The sequence below is a fragment of the Pristiophorus japonicus genome, chromosome 23, assembly GCF_044704955.1.
Source record: "Pristiophorus japonicus isolate sPriJap1 chromosome 23, sPriJap1.hap1, whole genome shotgun sequence".
In the NCBI taxonomy this organism is placed as follows: domain Eukaryota; kingdom Metazoa; phylum Chordata; class Chondrichthyes; family Pristiophoridae; genus Pristiophorus; species Pristiophorus japonicus.
In genome coordinates, this window is record NC_091999.1 from 26,620,512 (window position 1) to 26,646,228 (window position 25,717).

The following is a 25,717-nucleotide window of genomic DNA, read 5'->3' on the forward strand; positions in this document are numbered from 1 at the left end:
TACAATAGCAGGGAGGTCCTTCTGCAACTGTATAGGGTATTGGTGAGGCCGCACCTGGAGTACTGCGTGCAGTTTTGGTCACCTTACTTAAGGAAGGATATACTAGCTTTGGAGGGGGTACAGAGACGATTCACGAGGCTGATTCAGGAGATGAGAGGGTTACCTTATGATGATAGACTGAGTAGACTGGGTCTTTACTCGTTGAAATTCAGAAGGATGAGGGATGATCGATAGAAACATTTAAAACAATGAAAGGCATAGACAAAATAGAGGCAGAGAGGTTGTTTCCACTGGTCGGGGAGACTAGAACTAGGGGGCCCAGCCTCAAAATACGGGGGAGCCAATTTAAAACTCAGTTGAGAAGGAATTTCTTCTCCCACAGAGTTGTGAATCTGTGTAATTTACTGCAAAGGGGAGGAATTGAGGATAGCTCATTGAATGTATTCAATTCACAGAAAGATAGATTTTTAACCAATAAGGGAGTTAAGGGTTATGGGGAGCGGGCGGGTAAGTGGAGCTGAGTCCACGGCCAGATCAGCCATGATCTTGTTGAATGGCGGAGCAGGCTCGAGATGCAAGATGCCCTACTTCTGTTACTAATTCTTATGTTCTTATGTTCTTATGAAGGTGTCCATCAGAACAAGGGAAATGCTTTACCACTGGATTTATTGACGGTTCTGTTGGTGATTATCAATGGGATCGCTTCATGTCCCACCACACAGGAGTGAGAGGCGCCGCTCGCCCACTCCTCGGCTGCAATGGATAGCAGGCTGTACATGAAGAAGGAGCTGCTGCCGTTCTCCGCCATCAACTCGGTGTTCATGGAGTTGCCGGAATCCACGGGCTTGTCATTGACGGTCCATTTGATGAAGATCTCTCGGGGGGAGAAACCTCTCACTAAGCAGGTGAGGCTGACCAACCTCTGAGCAGAGACTTCTTCTGCTGAGGGCAGGAGGACAGACACGGCCGCTTCCCGCGGATCTTTCGCTGTAGAACAGTTACAACAAAGGCCAATGAACTGGTTAGTTCCAGAGACAATGGGGGAATTTCAACCCAATACAGCGGGCGCATTTTGGGCGTGGTGGTTGTTAAATTGGTAAAAATTAGAATCCCTACCTCAACTCGCTCACTTCCGGTTGTAATATTATATTTCAGTAATATATTTAAATGAGACTTGAATCCTCTATTTTAACCACCATTTGGTGTTTAACAGTCGCTGGTCCGGTTTGACACACTTTGTAAATCTCAGCAGTTACAGCAAGGTGGAGATTGCTGCTCCCAGGTGGTAATTGCCCTTACACCTACCTCCTGAATCCAGGGTCCCTGCCTAACCCACCCCCCGCGATCCGCGACCTCCTCACTCGGCTTCCAATCCTCCCGTTTTCACTGGTGGCCTGTGAGATCAACGCCCACAACTCGCCTTCCTCATTTAAATTCAGCCAATTTCCGGTGGTTAGATGTGAGAGAAATGGACACTGCGTTTAATTTTTTACGCTTTTCCTTTTCCCCTCTGTTGCCTCTCTGGTTTTCCATCCCTTATCCGAGGGAATGTAATCTTTCTCTCTGAAATCTTGAAGCATTGGACTGGAAAATGACAAAGAATTTAATGCACAGAACGATGAGATTTGGCTAACTGGTCTATGCCGGTGTTTATGATCCACACAAGCCTCCTACGAGCCCACTTCATCTAAACCTAATAATATACCCTTCTATTTTTTTCTCGCTCATGGACTTATCCAGTTTCCCCTAAAATACATAATGTCAGGTCCCAGAGTGCTGAGTTGGTGGATTTACCAACCTGAATGATCAGAGTAGCCATTAAACACTTTATATAATCAATTGGCCCTTGCACACGCATCGAAATTGTCGCAGTGTCTCAATTATTGCAACAATTTCCCCGCTCACCCTTTTCCTTGTGGATGGAATCTCTGAGAGGAGTCGACATATCCTGATGGCTCACCACGCAGTAGAACCTATCCCCACTCAGCCAGTCTTCTGTCGAGATGTTTAAGTTGCTGATCACACTGTTGGGATCCTCTCCGGGTTGGACGGCAATCTCTGATTTCAAAGTCTCGTTTTTTCGGGTCCAGGTCAGGGTGAGCCCGTAAGGAACGTCAGACACGACGTACGTTAAGGTCACCGTGGCCTCCAGTAAAACCTGTTCCAGTGACGGTGGGCGAAGAGTGATTTTTAATCGCTGCATGGGACATCCACTGCGAAACAGGAATGAAAGTAAGGAAAAGCCGCATCTTCAGAATCAGGACACCAATAATTAGCCTTAACTCTTTCAAGGGGAATAACTCACTTTTGAGATATCAACCTCTCGCTATTGCTTGAACACTTTCGTTATGGAAGGGCAATGAATTGGCAACGATTCTGGGAGGTCTGTAATATTTCCTGTGTATTTGAGCCAGAGCCACCTGTAATGGGCTGTGAAGCAAATACCTGGCCTACAATGGGAATACATTGGGACACAATTGTGATAGGCACTGAATGGCGCTCTCCCTGCAATCCCTTGCTCCTTTACGCCCGTCTATAGATTCTTGCACCCAAACGCATCTCCACTGCGTATAATAGCTGATGCCCGAATATCCCCAAGTTCAAGAGGTCGACACCAGCATTATACTGGTTCAAAACCAGTGTCAAATTAATTGCAGGATTTATGGGACAACAGGAAACAAAGTTAAGTTTCTAGTCTTTTGCTGCTATTTTTGTTGCGATGAAAATGTGCAGGAACCAGTCACATCCCACGTCAGAGGAGAAGTGCAAGGTCCGGAGAATGGAGTTGCAAGGAATCTTTTGTGGTGGGGCATCATTTGTAATGAGGTGAGGTAGTTTGTTAATATCTGTAATTACTGAACATTTATCATGTCTGGTGAGAGAGATTCAGAAAGCACTATGACCTCAGGGCATTAATATCAACATAGGAATAGGAGAAGGCCATTCAGCCCATCCATCCTGTCCCGCCATCCAGTTAGATCATGGCTGATCAACACTCAACACCATCTTCACGCCTTGGCTATGTAACCCATGATAACCTTGCCGAACAAAAATCTATCAATCTCAGTTTTCAACTTTTCAATAGAAAGCAAGTGTCAGCAGCTTTTGGGGAGGGAAATCCCGACTTGCACTATTCTTCCTTTGAGAAATTCCTTTCTGACATCACCTGTGCACGGCCTAACTCTAATGTTAAGGTTCTGCTACTTGTTCTGGACTCTCCCATCAAACTAAATCAATGTTTCTATATCAACTCGATCAATTCCATTTATCAACTTAAACACGTCAATTGGATCATCTCTTAACGTTCCATACTCGCCACCTGATCATTTTACATTATTAGCCCCGGTATAATTCGGGTAAACATGCAGTTTAGCACCTCCACGTATATCCTTCCTCAGGTGCAGAGCCCAGAATTGGGCTCAGTACTCTGAATAGGGTAGATGCCCATTCTTGCAGTGGGTTCCTGGACAGTTAGCAGTAAAGGATTCCAGACTCCTATTGCCGTTGCGTATATAGAAACATAGAAACATAGAAAATAGGTGCAGGAGTAGGCCATTCGGCCCTTCTAGCCTGCACCGCCATTCAATGAGTTCATGGCTGAACATTCAACTTCAGTACCCCATTCCTGCTTTCTCGCCATACCCCTTGATCCCCCTAGCAGTAAGGACCTCATCTAACTCCTTTTTGAATATATTTAGTGAATTGGCCTCAACAACTTTCTGTGGTAGAGAATTCCACAGGTTCACCACTCTCTGGGTGAAGAAGTTCCTCCGCATCTCGGTCCTAAATGGCTTACCCCTTATCCTTAGACTGTGACCCCTGGTTCTGGACTTCCCCAACATTGGGAACATTCTTCCTGCATCTAACCTGTCTAACCCCGTCAGAATTTTATATGTTTCTATGAGGTCCCCTCTCATTCTTCTGAACTCCAGTGAATACAAGCCCAGTTGATCCAGTCTTTCTTGATAGGTCAGTCCCGCCATCCCGGGAATCAGTCTGGTGAACCTTCGCTGCACTCCCTCAATAGCAAGAATGTCCTTCCTCAGGTTAGGAGACCAAAACTGTACACAATACTCCAGGTGTGGCCTCACCAATGCCCTGTACAACTGTAGCAACACCTCCCTGCCCCTGTACTCAAATCCCCTTGCTATGAAGGCCAACATGCCATTTGCTTTCTTAACCGCCTGCTGCACCTGCATGCCAACCTTCAATGACTGATGTACCATGACACCCAGGTCTCTTTGCACCTCCCCTTTTCCTAATCTGTCACCATTCAGATAATAGTCTGTCTCTCTGTTTTTACCACCAAAGTGGATAACCTCACATTTATCCACATTATACTTCATCTGCCATGCATTTGCCCATTCACCTAACCTATCCAAGTCGCTCTGCAGCCTCACAGCATCCTCCTCGCAGCTCACACTGCCACCCAACTTAGTGTCATCCGCAAACTTGGAGATACTACACTCAATCCCCTCATCTAAATCATTAATCTACAGTGTAAACAGCTGGGGCCCCAGCACAGAACCCTGCGGTACCCCACTAGTCACTGCCTGCCATTCTGAAAAGTACCCATTTACTCCTACTCTTTGCTTCCTGTCTGACAACCAGTTCTCAATCCATGTCAGTACACTACCCCCAATCCCATGTGCTCTAACTTTGCACATCAATCTCTTGTGTGGGACCTTGTCGAACGCCTTCTGAAAGTCCAAATATACCACATCAACTGGTTCTCCCTTATCCACTCTACTGGAAACATCCTCAAAAAATTCCAGAAGATTTGTCAAGCATGATTTCCCTTTCACAAATCCATGCTGACTTGGACCTATCATGTCACCTCTTTCCAAATGCACTGCTATGACATCCTTAATAATTGATTCCATCATTTTACCCACTACCGATGTCAGGCTGACCGGTCTATAATTCCCTGTTTTCTCTCTCCCTCCTTTTTTAAAAAGTGGGGTTACATTGGCTACCCTCCACTCCATAGGAACTGATCCAGAGTCAATGGAATGTTGGAAAATGACTGTCAACACATCCACTATTTCCAAGGCCACCTCCTTAAGTACTCTGGGATGCAGTCCATCAGGCCCTGGGGATTTATCGGCCTTCAATCCCATCAATTTCCCCAACACAATTTCCCGGCTAATAAGGATTTCCCTCAGTTCCTCCTCCTTACTAGACCCCCCGACCCCTTTTATAACCGGAAGGTTGTTCGTGTCCTCCTTCGTGAATACCGAACCAAAGTACTTGTTCAATTGGTCCGCCATTTCTTTGTTCCCCGTTATGACTTCCCCTGATTCTGACTGCAGGGGACCTACGTTTGTCTTTACTAACCTTTTTCTCTTTACATATCTATAGAAACTTTTGCAATCCGTCTTAATGTTCCCTGCAAGCTTCTTCTCATACTCCATTTTCCCTGCCCTAATCAAACCCTTTGTCCTCCTCTGCTGAGTTCTAAATTTCTCCCAGTCCCCAGGTTCGCTGCTATTTCTGGCCAATTTGTATGCCACTTCCTTGGCTTTAATACTATCCCTGATTTCCCTTGATAGCCACGGTTGAGCCACCTTCCCTTTTTTATTTCTATGCCAGACAGGAATGTACAATTGTTGTAGTTCATCCATGCGGTCTCTAAATGTCTGCCATTGCCCATCCACAGTCAACCCCTTAAGTATCATTCGCCAATCCATCTCAGCCAATTCACGCCTCATACCTTCAAAGTTAGCCTTCTTTAAGTTCTGGACCATGGTCTCTGAATTAACTGTTTCATTCTCCATCCTAATGCAGAATTCCACCATATTATGGTCACTCTTCCCCAAGGGGCCTCGCACAACGAGATTGCTAATTAATCCTTTCTCATTACATAACACCCAGTCTAAGATGGCCTCCCCCCTAGTTGGTTCCTCGACATATTGGTCTAAAAAACCATCCCTTATGCACTCCAGAAAATCCTCCTCCACCGTATTGCTTCCAGTTTGGTTAGCCCAATCTATGTGCATATTAAAGTCACCCATTATAACTGCTGCACCTTTATTGCACGCACCCCTAATTTCCTGTTTGATGCCCTCCCCAACATCACTACTACTGTTTGGAGGTCTGTACACAACTCCCACTAACGTTTTTTGCCCTTTGGTGTTCTGCAGCTCTACCCATATAGATTCCACATCATCCAAGCTAATGTCCTTCCTAACTATTGCCTTAATCTCCTCCTTAACCAGCAATGCTACCCCACCTCCTTTTCCTTTTATTCTATCCTTCCTGAATGTTGAATACCCCTGGATGTTGAGTTCCCAGCCCTGCTCATCCTGGAGCCACGTCTCCGTAATCCCAATCACATCATATTTGTTAACATCTATTTGCACAGTTAATTCATCCACCTTATTGCGGATACTCCTTGCATTAAGACACAAAGCCTTTAGGCTTGTTTTTTTAACACCCTCTGTCCTTTTAGAATTTTGCTGTACAATGGCCCTTTTTGTTCTTTGCCTTGGGTTTCTCTGCCCTCCACTTTTCCTCATCTCCTTTCTGTCTTTTGTTTTTGCCTCCTTTTTGTTTCCCTCTATCTCCCTGCATTGGTTCCCATCCCCCTGCCATATTAGTTTAACTCCTCCCCAAAAGCACTAGCAAACACTCCCCCGAGGACATTGGTTCCGATTCTGCCCAGGTGCAGACCGTCCGGATTGTACTGGTCCCACCTCCCCCAGAACCGGTTCCAATGCCCCAGGAATTTGAATCCCTCCCTGCTGCACCATTGCTCAAGCCACGTATTCATCTGAGCTATCCTGCGATTCCTACTCTGACTAGCACGTGGCACTGGTAGCAATCCCGAGATTACTACTTTTGAGGTCCTACTTTTTAATTTAGCTCCTAGCTCCTTAAATTCATTTCGTAGGAATGATCAGCCAACTCAGGATATACCTTAGACTAAGGACACGTCACTCACTGCCTGACACCAGAGCAAGGGGAAAACTTCTTTGGCGAGGTTAATAAATCCTGAGCAATGAGGAATCCTGAACCAGAAGATCGTGGGTTGAAGTCCCACTCCAGATATTTGATCACAATATGTAAGCAGAGTCTCTCAGTGCAGTGCTGGGGGCCTGGTGCATTGTCGGAGGTGCCGTATTTCGGATCATGTGTTAAACCAAGAATCCATCTAGCCTCTCAGGTGGAGGTAAAAGTTCCCCTGGAATTATTTCAATGAAAAGCAGAGGAGTTCTCCCTTGTGGCCTGTGAATATTAATCCCTCAAGAAATAACACTAAACAAAAAAAATGGTCGTTATCACACTGCTGTTTGTGGGAGCTTGCTGTGCACTAGGTGACTGCCGCACTTTGTACATTACAACTGTGACCACATTTCACAACTTAATTCATTGCCTGGCAAGCGCTTTGGTTCAGTCTGTGGTCGCTGAAGGCGGTGTATAAAGTCAAAATTGTATCGCAAGAATACACAAACTGCATGATTGGGAATTAGGAATATTCCTCTGTTTCTACTAATTTCAATCAAAGTCCTGACTGAGATCAGCGCTCAGAATGGTCTGGAACCTCCCTGGATTGTGCCTCTTACCCTGAGATCTGCTGAAGTTACGGCTTTGTGTGCCCCCTTCATGAGTGACTTGGCAGGTGTAGACCGAGCCGGTGAACCATTCCCTGGCGGGGAGTGTCAGCCGACTGGCCGTCAAAACGTTTCCGTTCATCTCAAAGGCGGGAGAGGTGATGAAGCCCGAATCCAGGAGTTGTCCACTCTTCAGCCAATTCATGGTCAGTGACTTTGGCCTTAATTCGATGATTGAACACATGGCGCTTGCATATCTGCTGCTGATGATTTGTTCAGTGGAACATGGCAAGAGGAGAACAATTGGAGGAACAATGATCCGTTCACGACGTTCACGAGAAGGCATTTTATTGACATTGCTTGCAAAATAAATGATTAAGAAATGCAAAGTGTCCTTATATTTTAACAAGTTCTTTGCTGTCAGATTCACACCAACCTGGCATTTGCAGAGAGCAAAATTGTGCACAGTATACTCAGTGTAATATGCAGACCAGAACTGTGCATAATATTCTAAGTGCGATATGGGGATCAGAACCATGCACAGTATTCTAAGTGTGATATGGAGACCAGAGCTGTGCATACTATTCTAAGTACGATATGGAGACCAGAACTTTACACAGTATTCTAAGTATGAGATGGAAACCAGAATTGTAAACAATATTCTAAATGTGATAAGGAAACTAGAACTGTGCACAGTATTCTAAGTATTATATGGAGACCAGAACTATGCACAGTACTCTAAGTGTTGTCTAACCAAGTTTCTATACAAGTTCAACATAACTTCTCACCTTATCACAGATTGCCCTGTATCCCACATCATTAACCTGACATTGTGATGCTCCACACCGACACACCACGTCGAACCTCGCAGCAGATTGTGCTGCTCCCCACCTCCGACTCGGTGATGGTTAACTGGCTGCTCAGGGTGCAGGTTCAATTCTTTTTGAGCAATGACGGGTAGGTCTTCAATCCAGTGGTGATCGGCTCTTTATCTTCCTTCCAGAAAAGGCTGATGATGTCAGGGGAGTAGTCCATCACCAAACAGCCCTACGTGATGGAGCCATCGGTGCTGGGTTGTTCACAGGAGGAGAGCAGGGCGCAGAGGGTGGGGGGAGACGGTGTTACTGGGAAGGAATGGCCCATTGAACAAGTTAGACTCTGTAATCCGTGCTTACAAAAGAAATAAACAAATCGAAATTTGATTGCAGAATAAACTAATTCCACCATTTCTCCATCAAAGACTACACGGGCATTTGAGCTTCTGTCAGTTCTATCGTAAGCACCTGTCAATGCGCTGGTCAGGAACGCACCTCTCTATCACCGAGCTCTATCACATTACACAACAAGAACCTTTACACAACTCGTCAATAAAGAAGCCTTCATTGGATCATACAATAGCAGAACAGAGACGTTTTTCCTGTTATTTCGGCCTGCATTTATTTCTCAATCAGCACCATTTCTTGTCCTTTATTTAATTGCAGTTTGGGAAAATTTGCTCTGTGCACGTTGCCTGCGGTGTATCCGTACAAAGCAACAGTGACTGCACTTCAAAGTAACAGCGGAATTCCGGCTTAGGACGTTCGCAAAAAACCCTGCAAACTTGCCTATCACATAATTCAACAGGTAGCGTTTCCATAGTCTAGTTTCTAAGATGCAAGTTGTAAATGAACCGCGATTGAGTCGAATTTCTTCCTTATTTTCTCAGCATTTGAGGGAGAGCGATGTCCTTCAGCGCACTGTGATCTGAGCTCTATTCCATCCTATTATATGCATGTCTCTTGAGTAGCCTGCTTCCTGCAACTCAATTAATAATCCGAATAAAATACCATTCCAAAATCCGGTTAATTTGAAGTTACTCCTTAAATGGCCCGTTTCAATTCCCATTGTTGTTCTTGTTATATAAAAATGACATCGACTTGGTTACAGGGAATACAATTTCGAAGTTCAAAAATGATGCAAAACCTGGCAACGTAGCCAATAGTGAGCATGATAGCAGCAGACTCCATGAGGAGACAGATGGACCAGTGAAATAGGCTGGGACATGGCAATTGCAATTCAATGCGAATCATTGAGAAGCAATGCACATTGGGTGGAAGTTGGAGAGGCATATAATCTAAATAGTATTGTTTTGAGCGGATGCACGAATAGAGAGATCTGGATGTACATATTCACAAATCTTTGAAGAGGGCAGGGCAAACTGGTAAGGCTGTTAGGAAAGCGTATGGGATACTTGACTTTGTAAATGGGGCATTGAATACAAAAACAAGGCGGTTATGCTAAACATACAGATCACGTGTTAGGCCTCAGCTGGACTATTGCTTACAATTTTGTCACCACAATGTAGGAAGGATGTCAAGCCCTTGGGGAGTGTAGAGGGGAGGCTTTTACCTGGATGATGCCAGGGATGGGGTCTTCAGTTATGCGGAGAGATTGGAGAAGCTGGAATATTCTCCTTAGAGCAGAGGTTAAGAGGAGACCTAAGAGAGATATTCAACATTATGTCAGGTTAAGTATACTAAGTCGGGAGAAAATGTTCCGCTGGAAAGTAGGTGGGTAACCAAATGTCGCAGTTTTAAAATAATTGTGAAAAGATCAGAAGGTGAAATTCAGGTGATTTTATTCACACAGAGGTTTGCTAATTTTAGGAATGCTCCAGGCAGTATCTCCTGTACGTCAGGAGGACTCATTTGCACGTTTACAATGTAAACTCTGGGGAGTTGGACTAAATTGGACAGCTCTTTCAGAGCCGGCACAGGCACGATGCCTGAATGGCCTCTTCCAATGCTGTGTGATGCTATGAGTCTACACAAGTCAGTGGGAATAGTTCTTCTAGATTTCATGGAAGGAAACACTTCATATTTTGGACACCTCTACCAGATCTATTTTTATTGTTCGTTATAATGAAAGAGAATATTTAAAATAAAGGGATCTTATAAATCTGACGCAAATTGGTCAATCGCTTGCTGTTAGAAAAGCTTAAATTCATTGCGAATGATGACTTATTGCAGGTTGACTCTCTCTCTTTAAATGTTTCACAAAATTGCAGCTCAGTGACTGTGTGCCTTGTGTTGTGACCCAGGCCAATAGCTGCATCTCCTCACAGTTTGTCGCTGCCTTTAACCTTCACAGGAAGAATTGGACAACGTAATTTTTCTAAACATGAGGTCCCCATGATGGTTATTTGAAGTGGGAGTCTCGATATTCTCTATTTTAATTGTGGAAATAACTTGTAACCTCCCATCAGATCAGAACAGGCGCTGCTTTCTCGAGCGTTATTCACTTCCTGAAACTGTTTGTTCTGAAAGTGAGCTGAGGATCAGGCCAATCATGTTCTTTAGTAATCTGATGCTCAAAATGTTCAAACATTAATAACTCATAAAAAATTGGGCATTTTTTCAGAAAGAATATAAACATCAAAGAATGTGCGCTTTTTAATCTGTGCAATGGGACGAATTATTGTATATATCTGGCACGAGCAGTTTATCTGCTATCTGTTAGACGCAGATAACGGTGCCTAGAACATTGCCTGACCAAGCACTCTCAGGTCAGACACAGCACGGATAAGAGAGCAAAGCTCCCGCTATGCTGCCGTGTGGGTCAGGACAGGTATAGCAAGTGTTGCACACAGAGTAATATGTTATCTATACTATCCCGTCAAACATTCCCAGCTCAGGTACTGCAGAGATGTGCTACGAAATGTCTCCCCATAAAATGCGTTATCAAATTTACCGATTAATTAAGCACAATTATTACGAGTACAATGAAAATCTTCCAATACACTGTCCCATTAAAGCGCACCACCCCTCCAAAGCTCTGATTAAATAGAAGACATTCTATATTGAAGGACCCAATTAAGTTCCACGTCCTTGTAAAGAAAAGGTTAAATACTGATTAAAGCTATCTCTGCAATGTCCCATCATGCACTGCCAGGTAAGATAACGCACGGGTTAGTTGCAGAGTAAAGCAGTCATATCAAACACTGTCAGGGCAGGTACAACCGGGTTAGAAACTGATTAAAGCCTCTTCGACTGTCTCCTCGTGGTGTTTCGGAACTGCTCCTTCTGACTGTCACAATCTGGGTTACTGATCTCATTTCTACGGCGAATCCTCAACCTTAAAGTCAATCTTTCACGTTTCTCACAGATACCAATTTCTTAAATAACTGAATTAAATGACACTCCCCGCAATACAGGATCACAACCCAGAAGGTTTACAACCCGTCAGGAGGACTCCTGATGCTCACACAGTGAGCAGGCGCACAGAAACAGAACAGACACAAACGGTGCAAGAAGGGTGCTCTAGGCAGAGAGAGACCAGTTCAATCTGTTAATTTCAATGAAGATGTTAGATTTCTAGTTTATTTCTTGTCAATTTCCAACCACCTCAACGCTGCAGATTCTTTGAAATTAATCTGATATTAATTTGAGAGACTCTTCAACATCCAGCCATTTCCCCATCTCTGTCAACTATCTTGTAAACCGTGTAAAAATTTACTTCCCTGAAAGCAAGTAGCTGGAAATAATTCACATTCCACGGGAATTTGCTGCCCGTCACACGGGACTCGGTGACAGAGTAAGAATGTCACAATCCAGGAGACATATACAGCGATACCTAATCATCCACTGATTTTATATGTTTTCATCAGTAAATATAACCTGTAAAATCATCGCGGCAAAATAGGAAATTAATTCACTAAAATCTGCAGCGACACATTGTCGAACTCAGCACAGCCGAGTTATCAATGCATTGTTTTCTAAATTAATTCATGAATGAATTAAACATTATCTCCAACGCTTGAAATTTTGCAATAATTGTAATACTGACCAGTATGCAACACAATTGTAAGTGCTCGCTTATGTTTTAATGAATTAGCACTGATGTTACATTCTAATTTAATGTTCATGTTAGCTGAATATTGAAAATAATCTGAGTGCCATTCTGGCCCTTCCTCCTCAGAAGCATACCTACCTGGAACTTTTGAAATTAAATTAACGTGCTTGAATTTCAGCCATACAAATAGAAGTAATTATTAAACTTTTTAAAACCTTTTCTGCCTGATAACTTGTGATATATTATGGTTTACTTAACTTACCACAACAATTAATCAATATTAAAATATTAAGCTGCATATTAATACATGACTACTCTGAAATATACCTTATTTTTACTTAAATGGAATCAAATTTGAATAATTGACAATAATCACGCAGTTCTACTATTGTCCCGTTCTCGACCGACACCTTTTTAAACTCTGCATGTTTCTAATATAGCATAAACTGCGTCTATTTGCAGAGTGCATTTCACATTATGGATTTGGGTGTGGACTAATTTAAATAGTTCTCTGTCCAGCCAGGGTCACAACTCCGATGGGCTGTAAACCGCTTGTTTACTAATGCTGGAATCTCGAGCTGAAATATTCTCCTCAATCTTAAACCCCAAAAATGGTTTTATTAATTAAAATCCATCCTTGCAGTTTGCAGTCAGTAGCAGAGCCTCCACTACTTAATAACACAGACAATCTTTTAAAGTTCATAGAAACATAGAAAATAGCTGCAGGAGTAGGCCATTAGGCCCTTCGAGCCTGCACCGCCATTCAATGAGTTCCTGGCTGAACACTCCAGTTATTCACAAAATGCCCGTAAGTTAATGATTAAATATATTCTGCTACTTCTTGAAAATAGTTTCCAGAATGGTCAGTGTAAAACTAGAGGATAACAATTCATTCAGACCATCTGGGGCACTGAAACTGAATGTGCAAATGGAGGAGAGACTTTGTTCATCAATTTAATATTAATAAAAATTAAACATAGCTCTCAGATATGGTTTGTGCTTTGTCTACCTTCTATTCCGCATACAGCAGCGTTTTGGGAGATAGGATTTTGTTTCAAATACAAAGTAAGATGAACCTTTTGTAAGTAAATTAATCTGCTTGAATTTCAATGGATTACTTGCTGTCTCCAGCCATACGCATTCGGAATCTGCCTTGAATTTCAATATAATTACATGAACAATTCTTTGACTGCCAGCGATGCCTGTCTCTCAGCTTTTGTTCTTGCAAAGTGTTCAAGGTTAACTTAGTGATAATTCTATCAAACAACACACAATATTGATTCAATAACAAATTTAGGCTACACAGTGAGAATGTCATACCCCGGCAGATAGATTAAATTGACAAAATGCAATTTGCAACACGGCTTTAAGTTATAATTAATTGCACTCAGTCATTCATCTGTGTAAAGAGGAGGTAGCAAGTAATTGAACTCCCGACTCAAACTGAACACAGCGGTGGAATCAGTATGTTGTTAATGAAATAATTGCAGGCATAATTAATAACTGTATCCAGCCTCTAAAAGTTTCTGCTTCCCTTAATGGTGCCCAGTGTAGAGCAGGATTTTTGAAGGCGAATAATATTCAGAACATGAACATTGGACAAATAGCATATTTTAATAACATTCGGTGATATTATTGCATTATAATCGGTTGGTTAATAGTAATTTAATTCAACTACAACCTGAATAAGTTAATTATGTAGATGGCAACTAGTTACATTTCACATATTAATATACCAGCATCGTCAAAATAGATTAATAGTTGAATATATAATTATCACTTCAATAATTGTGATGTTAAAATACCTTTCAATGACTTCTGATGTCTAAACCCGTCCTGTTCTTTGCCTACCTACTGTTTAAAAACAGTTTCAAAATACATATCTTGTTTGGATTCGATCAGAAACCTGCTGCTGCCCGCTGTCACCGATATTAAACATTGTAGAAACGCCAAACAGCTTCACTAATTCTAGGTATTCTGAGTAACACAGGCACAAACTCTCCTCAGCAGATCAATACTAAATCACATCGCTGAGGGGCGGAATCCATCGACAGAACCTTTCATGGAGCAGATCCGTAATTCTATAAACCCTTTCAGCAGAATCAAATGTATCATTGCAAAAAAATCTCATTACACAATCACCGAACCCGCCTCACACTGAGATATCTAATGATTGAATTCAACAGAAATATAAAATACTGACAGAGAATTGTGATTCGACGGATTATGTTAAATACGTTAATTTTGATATTATAGCGTATTTCAATAATAATTGGTGATATTACTACGTTATAATAATGTTAATTTAAATGTGTTCCAGCTGGAAATATGTTAATTTTTCAGTTCTTAATTACAGCTCACGTATTGAATCTGATCATTTGGGAACATTCGGTCAGTAGATGACAATGTAATTTTCATGAAAAAACTAAAAGTCCTTTAGGTTATTTACTGATCGCTAAGCTTTCTGTTTTGTGCCTACAATGTTCTCTTAAACACATTCAAACACAATGTTTGCATTCGATCAGAAAAACTGCAGCAATCAGAGGTCACCAAGATTAAACATTGCAGAAACGTCAAACAGTGTAATAATCATAAAGTATTTAAAGTAACCTAGACACACAGTCTCGGCAGCAAATAAATACCAAATCACATCAACAACATTTTCTGTGGAGAAACAGTTGAATTCTATAATCACTTTGCAGCAGAATCACATTGATAATTGCAAAAAATCTCAAAACAAAATCCACCGAACCCAAGTTTCAGTGAACGAAATAATTATTAAAATAAACAAAAATATAAAATAAAGACACAAATAAAAGTGTTACTGAATCAGTGAATGCTCCTTACCTGCAGTCACCGTCACCATGGTCCCTTGTCCCCAGTAGCCCATTGCGTAACACAGTGAGACACGTTGTGTCAAATACTCAGGCGGACTGTTAACTGTAAAATACAGAGATTAAATTCCACCCAGCTCTAAAAACCCGATTCTGACTGTCGTAAGAGTGAATCAGCGAGATATTTCATTTTGTAGCGTTCATTATATTTACAAAAATGATTGGAATACTTCTCAAGCATCTGTGCATGTTCAACATGGCAATCAATAGTAATAAAGAAGAAAACTGTTATACATTTAAATATATATATATATATATATATATATAACTTATTTCTAATTATTTTTATTTAAGCCTCAGTTCCTTCGACGCTCCTGGCGTGGTAATGGTCGCAGGTTTTAGCAAACTCCCTGTCTGGGGTATTTGTATGGAGAGCTCACTCTGTATTGCACCGTGACCCACTCCCGTAGTCCTTCCTTGCACAGTAATAGATGGTGGTGTCTTCGCTCCTCTTGTTCTTTATGTCCAACGTGAAGATGTTGTTTGAAGTGTCTTTGGATGCATTAAATCGGCTGTCGATCCCTGGGACGTTATTCTTGCTCGATGGAGTGTAGTAGTAAACCAGCCACTCCAGCCCCTGACCGGGAACCTGGCGGACCCAGTTCATGCCATAGCCGCCAAAATCGAACCCGCTGGTTTACAGGTCAGTCTCAGGGAGACTCAGGAAATCCTGGTCTTTGCCTCGGGCTGAGTCAACACCACATCCGACTGGACACCTGTAAAAATAATCAAAATATCCCGAGGATCAATCCTCGGGAAATGATTCCTGACTCTGTAAAATTTCAGAGAGAGACTCGCACTGAGACAGTAACAATGAGAGAATTGGACAATAAAAACTACTCACGGGAAAGTAAAGCCAGCAACAGAACGAAAGCAATCGCCGACCTCATCCTCCTGGCAATGTGTGGTGACTGGTTCCAGCAAGAACTCACTGAGCAAACCCACTCCCAGACTGTTGTATTGCGCTCCCAGTGGCCGGCAGCTAAATACCTGGGAGATGGGGGCGAGGTTAAAGACGCCACCCATTGCTTCCCTGATAGAAGCGGTTTCTGGATCCACGTCACTTCTTCCACATCACCAACAGAATGGACTCACATCTGGACTGTAAATTAAATCCCTTTATTCCTCACTCTTTCACAGGGGATGTAAATCTTTGAGATTGAATTACATTATCAGGATCTAATGACACGGCCAGTTTGTGCTTTTACATCTCCCGCTATCTATCCATGCAACTGTACCAATAAAGTATCCCCTATAATCTGAATTGATATCACTCTATGTAACCGAGTGCGGTAGATGGGTAATGTGATTCTATTTACAGTGTACTTGGCTGAAGCTACACTTTTGTTCTGGAGATGAGATCATACTCCTCACATTATACAATTGTCTCTCACTGCATTTCACTAACTGCCCCTGAGTCTGTGACTCTAAGACAGCCGTTTGTAAATTTAGCTGTAAAATAAGTCTGCTTGTCTGATGATTAAGGAGTGAGTTGACGAAGACACATAAGAAAGTGGGGGCCGCCCGCTTCAGACCAGCGTTTTATGAGAGAAGCTGGTGAATCAGAATCGATAATGTGATCAGCAAACCTTGACATCCAAATCCTTGCCGCTAACTTTAATAGCGACCGAATGTGTAACAGACACGGGTAACAGGAACACGGTGTATCAGGACATAGTGGTATCTTACAGAATATCACAGGAATAAATGCTTCATCTCCAGCAGAAACAGAGATCACAATCTGGGCCTTTCACCACCCACTGGTAGCCGGGCTATGAGAGGGCTTGTTCAGGGATCCAAATCAGTTCAAGTTACACCGCACCCTGCGCGGCTACTGATCACGAATAATGGAGACATGTGTTTAGACCAGGCTCAAAATTCTGTGAGAATATTAAAGAAGTGCAGCTGGCACTTCTCTGTGAGAATATTCAAGGCAATTCAACCTGTTTTAGTTACTTTGCGAATCCCACTCATCTCATTACAGTGTGGGGTGAGGACATTAAACGTCTCTCCAGCACTTCATGCTGTACTGAATAAATCGATTGAAAGATTTAGAATGGTCTTTATTTGGAAATAGTTTTCATTAGGTACCGTGTGGATCAATTCATTATTTTCAGATCCTGTTTTGTAATATTGTGAGCATGCAATTTACGTAAAATCATTCTTGAGATGTTATACTATGGAAAATGTTTCTTATTTTAAAAGTTCGACTGAATAATGTAATATTTAAATAGTTAAATACCATATTTCTCTCATTCTTGTTCACGCTAATCTGACCCGCACAATATTTGGCAGTAACCCAACCGACTGCCGTCAGCGAGCCTCGAACACCAGTGTCATTTTCAGGAAGCATCTGGGGTTCTGTGCACTCCATCAAAGGCCAGTTTTCTCACTACTGACCGCATGCCTGGAAGCCAACTTCAAAACATTTACATTGACAAAAGACCTATTTATATACACATCTACCCAATAACAGAACTGGTGTTAAGTTAAATTTTTTCGTTGTGTAAATGTGTGTAACTGTTCACATATTGCAGGAAAGGAAATATATGCAAAGTCTCAGACACCATGTCAGTCGCAGCAGTCAGCTGGATTATCAGTACTGCACATAACCCTGTAATAGATAGATAGATAGACAGATAGATAGATAGATAGATAGATAGATAGATAGATAGATAGATAGATAGATAGATAGATAGATAGATAGATAGATAGATAGATAGATAGATAGATAGATAGATAGATAGATAGATAGATAGATAGAGAGAGAGAGAGATAGATAAACAGATAAACAGAGAGATAGAAAGAGGGACCCCACAAAGATCAGTGCTGGGTCCACTATTGTTCACAACTTATATTAACAATTTAGATTGAATGACGGAACAGGCTCGCTGAACCATATGGCCTATTCCTGCTCCCAATTCTTATGTTCTTATGTTGTGATTTCCGAGGAAATATGGACATAAGATACTCAATCTCTCCTGATAGAACAGCCCCCCGCCCCCGCCGCCGTCCCAGGAATCAGATCAGTCTGATGAACCTTAGATGCACTCCGTCCAAGGCAAGTATATCCTTCCTTAGATAAGTAGAACAAAACTGTACACGATACACCAGGTGTAGTCTCAGCAGAGCCCTATATAAGTGCATGAAGGCTTCTTTTTACTAATACTCCAATCCCTTTGCAATAAAATGTTGCTTTCCATTTGCTTTCCTAATTGCTCACTTTGGCTCCATGTTAGCTTTCTGTGATTCGTGCACAAGGCCATCCAGGTCTTTCTGAATAAGAACATTACCCAGTTTCTCAGCATTCAAAAAATATTCTGCATCTCTATTTGTCCTACCAAGGTGCGGAACTTCACACTTCTCCTATTATACTCAATCTGCCATGTTCATGCCCACTCACTTAACCTGTCAATATCCCTTTGCAGCCTCCTTACTTCTTCCTCACTGTTTACTGTCCCACCTACCTTTGTATTGTAAATTACGCTAATTTAAGTCATCTTTCTATACACGTGTAGAAGCTCTAACAATCTGTTTGTAGATTTTTGATAGCTTATTTAATTTTATATTTTCTCCCATATTATCAGTTGCATGTGCATCTTTTGCAGAATTCCAAAATCTTCCCAATTTTCGGGCTTACTACTCTTTTTGTCAACATTCCATGGCTGTTAATTTAATCTAATACTATCTTTAACTTCCCTTGTTAGCCACGGTTGCACCATTGTTCCTGTGAGGTTTTTATTCATTGTGGAAGTTTATCTAATCTGACGGCTCTGTATGATGAGCTGAAGGTGAATTTGCAATAATAATTTTGCTAATTCCGCCCTTGATACTTCCTGATCATCTGCACCTCTTGTGGTTTGTTCTAAAAAATCCTCTGGGTAAACGTTCAAACAAGTTATTGTAGTGGGTGTTATGAATCATGTTTAAAGTAAGCTCTGGAGCTTGCAGTAGATGTCTTTTATCAGAAGGTGGCGACAGTGATCATATTGATACATGAGTCATGTGGAGACGGATATTGCTGAGCATTTCAGTCACCGTCCGTTTTGTCAAAACAAGTAAAACAATATAATTAATGCTTCTCAGTCAGTCAAATTTAAAGGGAGCATGTATCCTTAGAAATAATCTGAAGGGCAAATAAAGATTGCATTTTTTTCAATCCACATTTTAAGAAGATTGTCAGCCTCTTGTCGAGGATGCAGAGGAGATTGGTGCAAGGCATGAGGGAGTTCAGTTTTGTGGAGACGAGAGAGGATGGGTTCATTCTTATTATAGCAGGGAATGCTTAGGGGAGAATTAACAGATGTTTTCAAAATTGTGAAGGGGTTTCATTGAGTTGATAGTAAGGTGGGGATTCTATCGGCAGGTCTATCGGTAACCAGAACACAAAGATTAAGATGAATGAAAAAATAAATCCAGACGGGAGATAAGGAGATTTTTTATGCAGCGAGTTGTAATAACCTGGAATGTACTCTCTGAAAGGGTGATGGCAGCAAATTTAATTATAACTTTCAAATAGGGAAATCAATATATATTTGAAAAGGAAAGATGATCTGGTGTAATAAAGAGAGAGACAGTGTCGAGGATAATATAAACAGTGACAATGCCTGGCGTATTATAAAAAGAGACAGGGTGTCGTGTGACATAAACTGAGACAGTGTCTACTGGAATATAAACAGAGACAGGGTCTAGTGTAATACAAACAAAGACAGGGTCTAGTGTAATATAAACAGGGATAGTGTCAGAAGGAATATAAACAAAGATAGTGTCTGGTGTAATGTAAACAGAGACATGGTCTAGTGTAATATAAACAGAGACAGGGTCTAGTGTAATATAAACATAGAGAGGGTCTAATGTAGTATAAACAGAGACAGTGTCTAGTATTTTATAAAAAGAGACAAGGTCTAGTGTATTATAAACAGAGACAGCGTCTAGTGTAATATAAACAGGGATAGTGTCTGGAAGAATATAAACAGCGACTGGGTCTTGTGTGATATGAACAGAGACAGGGTCCAGTGTAATATAAATAGAGACAGGGTCTAGTTTAATATAAAGACGGATAGTGTCAGAAAGAATATAAAAAGAGGCAGTGTCTGGTGTAATATAAACAGAGACATGGTCTAGTGTAATATAAACATAGACAGGATCTAGTGTAATACAAACAGAGACAGGGTCTAGTGTAATATAAACAGGGATAGTGTCAGAAAGAATATAAACAGATGCAATGTCTGGTGTAATATAAACAGAGACATGGTCTAGTGTAATATAAACAGAGACAGGGTCTAGTTTAATATAAACAGAGATATAGGGTCGAGTCCAATATAAACAGGGATAGTGTTAAGAAGAATATAGACAGAGACAGTGCCTAGTGTAATATAAACAGAGACAGGGTCTAGTGTATTATAAACAGAGACAGGGTGTAGTGTAATATAAACAGGGATAGTGTCTAGTATATTATAAAAAGAGACAAGGTCTAGTGTATTATAAACAGAGACAGCGTCTAGTGTAATATAAACAGGGATAGTGTCTGGAAGAATATAAACAGCGACAGGGTCTTGTGTGATATGAACAGAGACAGGGTCCAGTGTAATATAAATAGAGACAGGGTCTAGTTTAATATAAAGACGGATAGTGTCAGAAAGAATATAAAAAGAGGCAGTGTCTGGTGTAATATAAACAGAGACATGGTCTAGTGTAATATAAACATAGACAGGGTCTAGTGTAATACAAACAGAGACAGGGTCTAGTGTAATATAAACAGGGATAGTGTCAGAAAGAATATAAACAGAGGCAATGTCTGGTGTAATATAAACAGAGACATGGTCTAGTGTAATATAAACAGAGACAGGGTCTAGTTTAATATAAGCAGAGATATAGGGTCGAGTCCAATATAAACAGGGATAGTGTTAAGAAGAATATAGACAGAGACAGTGCCTAGTGTAATATAAACAGAGACAGGGTCTAGTGTATTATAAACAGAGACAAGGTGTAGTGTAATATAAACAGGGATAGTGTCTGGAAGAATATAAACAAAGACAGGGTCTAGTGTAATATAAACAGAGACAGGGTCTTGTGTAATGCAAACAGAGACAGTGTCTAGTGTAATATAAACAGGGATAGTGTCAGAAAGAATATAAACAGAGGCAGTGTCTGGTGTAATATAAACAGCGACATGGTCTAGTGTAATAAAAACAGAGACAGGGTCTTGTTTAATATAAACAGAGACTGGTTCGAGTCCAATATAAACAGGGATAGTGTTAAGAAGAATATAGACAGAGTCAGTGTCTAGTGTAATATGAAGAGAGACAGGGTCTAGTGTAAAATAAACAGAGACAGGATCCAGTTTAATATAAACAGAGACAGGGTCCAATATAATATGAACTGGAAGAGGGTCTAGTGTAATGTAAACAGAGGCAAGGTCTAGTTTAATATAAACAGAGACAGTGTCTAGTACAAAATAAACAGAGACAGGGTCTAGTGTAATATAAACAGAGACAGAGTCTAGTGTAATATAAACAGGGATAGTGTCTGGAAGAATATAAACAGAGACAGTGTCTAGTGTAATATAAACAGAGACAGGGTCTAGTTTAATATAAACAGAAACAGGGTCCAGTGTAATATAAACAGAGACAGGGTCTAGTAGAATATAAACAGAGACAGGGTCTAGACTAATATAAACAGAGACAGTCTCTAGTGTTATATGAACTGGGAGCGGGTCTAACGTAATGTAAACAGAGGCAGGGTCTAGTATAATATAAACAGAGACAGGGTCTAGTACAATATAAACAGAGACAGGGTCTAGTGTAATATAAACTGGGACAGGGTCTAGTGTAATAGAAACAGAGACAGGGTCCAGTGTAATAAAAACAGAGACAGTGTCTACTGTAATATAAACAGAGACAGGGTGTAGACTAATATAACAGAGACAGTGTCTAGTGTAATATAAACTGGGACAGAGTTGAGTGTAATATAAACAGAGACAGGGTCTAGTACAATATAAGCAGAGACAGGGACACGGGTAATATAAACAGAGACAGCGTCTCGTGTAATATTAACAGGGACAGGGTCTTAAGAGAGACAGGTTCTAGTGTAATATTAGATAGAAGTACAGATAGATGGATAGAAGTACGAATCGACGGTCGGACGGACAGACGAATGGACCGACCGACCGAATGACAGACAGATAGACAGTCAGACAGACATGAAGATTCGCATGGCTGGAATGTTACTATCAAATTATTCCAGGCATTCTATATGTTTAAATTACTCTGGACCCTGTTTAATTATAACTACATCTGATCATCTCTCTTTTCGGATTGCACAAGGCCCTGTCTCAGTTATTACTGCACTAGTCTCGGGATCAATTTTATTTCTGTGGATACTGTCTCAGTTACACTGCACTAGACCCTGTCTCTGTTTATATTATTCTCGGCTCTGTATCAGTTATCACAGTACTGGACCCTCCGTTATATTACATTAGACCCATTCTCAGTTACTACTGAACTAGACGCTGTCTCTGTTTATATGACCGTACACCATGTTTTTGTCAATATTTCACTAGTTCCTGTCTCTCTTTATATTACACTCGACATGTCTCAGTTTATATTGCACTAGAAAATGTCAATGTTTCTACTAAAGAGCTCATGTATTAGTTAGTATTAGAGCACGTTATTCTTTGTTATATTATGTTGGACCCTGTCACTATTTATATTATACTATCCCCTGTCTCTTTATAATAGATTGGTCCTGTCTCTGGTTATATTACACTAGACCCTGTCTCTGTTTATATTACACTCGACCCTGTCTCTGTTTATATTATACTAGACTCTGTATTTTTTACATTACACTAGACACGGTCTCTGTTTATATTACACTAGACACTGTCTCTGTTTATATTACACTAGACCCTGTATTTTTTATATTACACTAGACATTGTCTCTGTTTATATTACACTAGAGCCTTTATTTTCTATATTACACTAGACACTGTCTCTGTTTATATTACACTAGGCCCTGTCTCTGTTTATATTACACTAGACGCTGTGTCTTTTTATTTTACACTGGTCCCTGTCATTGTAGATATTACACTATATCATCTCTCTGTCTATGTTACACTTGGACGTGTCTCGGTTATTACTGCACTAGACCCTGGGGTATAGATGTGTCTATATAGGTTAAATCGAGCAATCCATTTGGCTGAGGGTCAGACGTCGCACTGATGTAGCTATGGCGACCAAATCACGTTGATGACGTTGCTTTGTTGTAAACAATTACGTCACCCATTGTTTACGTGTTGCTGACGTGATGATGTCAAACAGGTAAACACGAAATGCAATATACAGGAAGTTGCACTGACAAAATCAATTTTCTGCGATAGTGATGTCACACTGTGCCATCAAACATTCCCAGGGCAGGTACAGCGCGGGCCTATGCAAAGAAAAGCTCCGTCGATGCTGTCCCATCAAACACTCCCAGCTCAGGTACAGCACGAGTCGAAAAACAATAAAGCTCCCTCTACACCGTCACATCAAACACTCCCAGGGCAGGTACAGCACGGTTTAGATAGAGAGTAAATCTTGCTCTACACCGTCCCATCAAACTCTCCCAGGGCAGGTACAGCTCTGGTCTATGCAGAGTAAAGCTCCCTCCACACTGTCCCAGCAAAGACTCCCAGGGCAGGTACAGCACGGGTAAGCTATGGAGTAAAGCACCCTCTACACCGTCCCATCAAACTCTTCCAGAGCAGGTACATCACTCGTCTATGCAGAGCAAAGCTCCATCGAAACAGTCCCATTAAACACTCACAGGGCAGGTACAGCACGGAGTTAGATGCAGAGTAAAGTTCCCGCTACAGAGTCACATCAAACACCCAAGATCATTGAGTTCACACGACATATTTTATTATAAAGCTGCCTCTCCGCACACCCACCAATTTGGTTTGAGGCCTGGAAATAGACCTTAGAGAACATTTTTGTTAGACATTGACTTCTTATTGTGAGGTAAAAATAATGACGCATTCTTTAGAGGCAAGTCAAAAGGTGGGGATAGTAGAGAGAGGCAGAGAGGGAGGGGATACAGAGAATTGCCACGAATACATTTGAGCTGTTACTATATACGGTGACTAGAATCTTGCCCCATTCTGGCCGCAGATAACATCGTTGATTTGTTCACCAATAACTGAAAAAAATATCACAAACATCAATTGTTGCTGGAATCCGTTGAGACATTAGCGTTTCTTTATCTGTTTATTTCTATTCTGTCGTTCACTATTCTAATCTGGGTCTTCTATTTCTGCGTTTATTTACATAAACACCTCACAGGTTTCCATGAAGTGTTCATGGCAGCAAAAGCAGATCCACAAAGTCATTTATTGATTAGTTTTAACTCACAGCACGGGTTTATTTTATGAATATTGGTAGTTGGTACATAGAAATGGAAATATCTCCAGCTGTGACATCGGTTTTTGGTTTGTTCAATTAGAAGAGATGTGATTTATATCAAAGGGAACATATTAAAATTAATAATTCAATTCTGAAAATTCTGCTACCAATGTCAATGGAACCTCGCTGAACAGATCAGTAATTCACTGAATGTCCATTTAGCTTAAGAATCCAGCCACTTAAACTAAACAAGTTAAAACAGCGACCAGAGGAGTCACCCATTGCAACGTGTATTTTAAATGTTGACGTTTAGAAATAACTTTCACGACTTTCACGTCCTCAGAATGTCCAAAAGTGCTTTATAATGAAGTATGTTTGAAGTGTAGTCACTTTTATAATGTAGGAAACATGGAGTCAAATTGCACACAGCAAGCTCCCACAAACATAATGTGATAATAACCACAGAATCTGTGCTTTAGCGATGCTGGTTAATGGATAAATATGTGTAATGGACTTCGGGGTGAACTCCCCTGCTATTTAAAATAGTGCCATTCAATCTCTTACATCCAACTGTGAGTGAAGACTCAGCAGATGTAACGTCTCATCCGAAAGACTGCTCCACCGTCAATATAGCCCCCCCTCCCCTTCTCCTTCGGTACTGGTACCGGGAGTGCCAGCCGAGATTAGGTGCTCAGCCTCTGGAGAGGGGTTGAGAACCCACAGCCTTCTCACTCAGAGGTGAGAGTGATCCCATTGTACCGGGGCTTTAGCACGTCACAGCTTAATTTTGTAGACTTTGTCATTTAGTTCAGAGTGTCCAAAGTTTAGTGCCTGAGTCGAGTCTTACACAATCGGTTTAATTCCCGGGGATAATGCTCTTATCTTGCCTGGGATGATATTCTGGCACTGTTGTAAAATGGGATCAAATCTTAGCGACTCCTCATCTGGATGTTCATGAGGTGCATCAGTAGAACAGCTGGAAACTGGGACGGTGCTCCTTATATCCGAGAATGTTAAGGCAGATTTAATAGTGGCGATCAAAATTATGAGGAGTTTTAAT

General features: G+C 41.2%; 1 pseudogene; it reads right to left on the reverse strand.

Moving 5' to 3' along the window:
- LOC139235451 (Ig heavy chain C region, secreted form-like) overlaps positions 1–25,717 on the reverse strand; it is a 54,963-nt pseudogene that overhangs the window by 12,254 nt on the left and 16,992 nt on the right.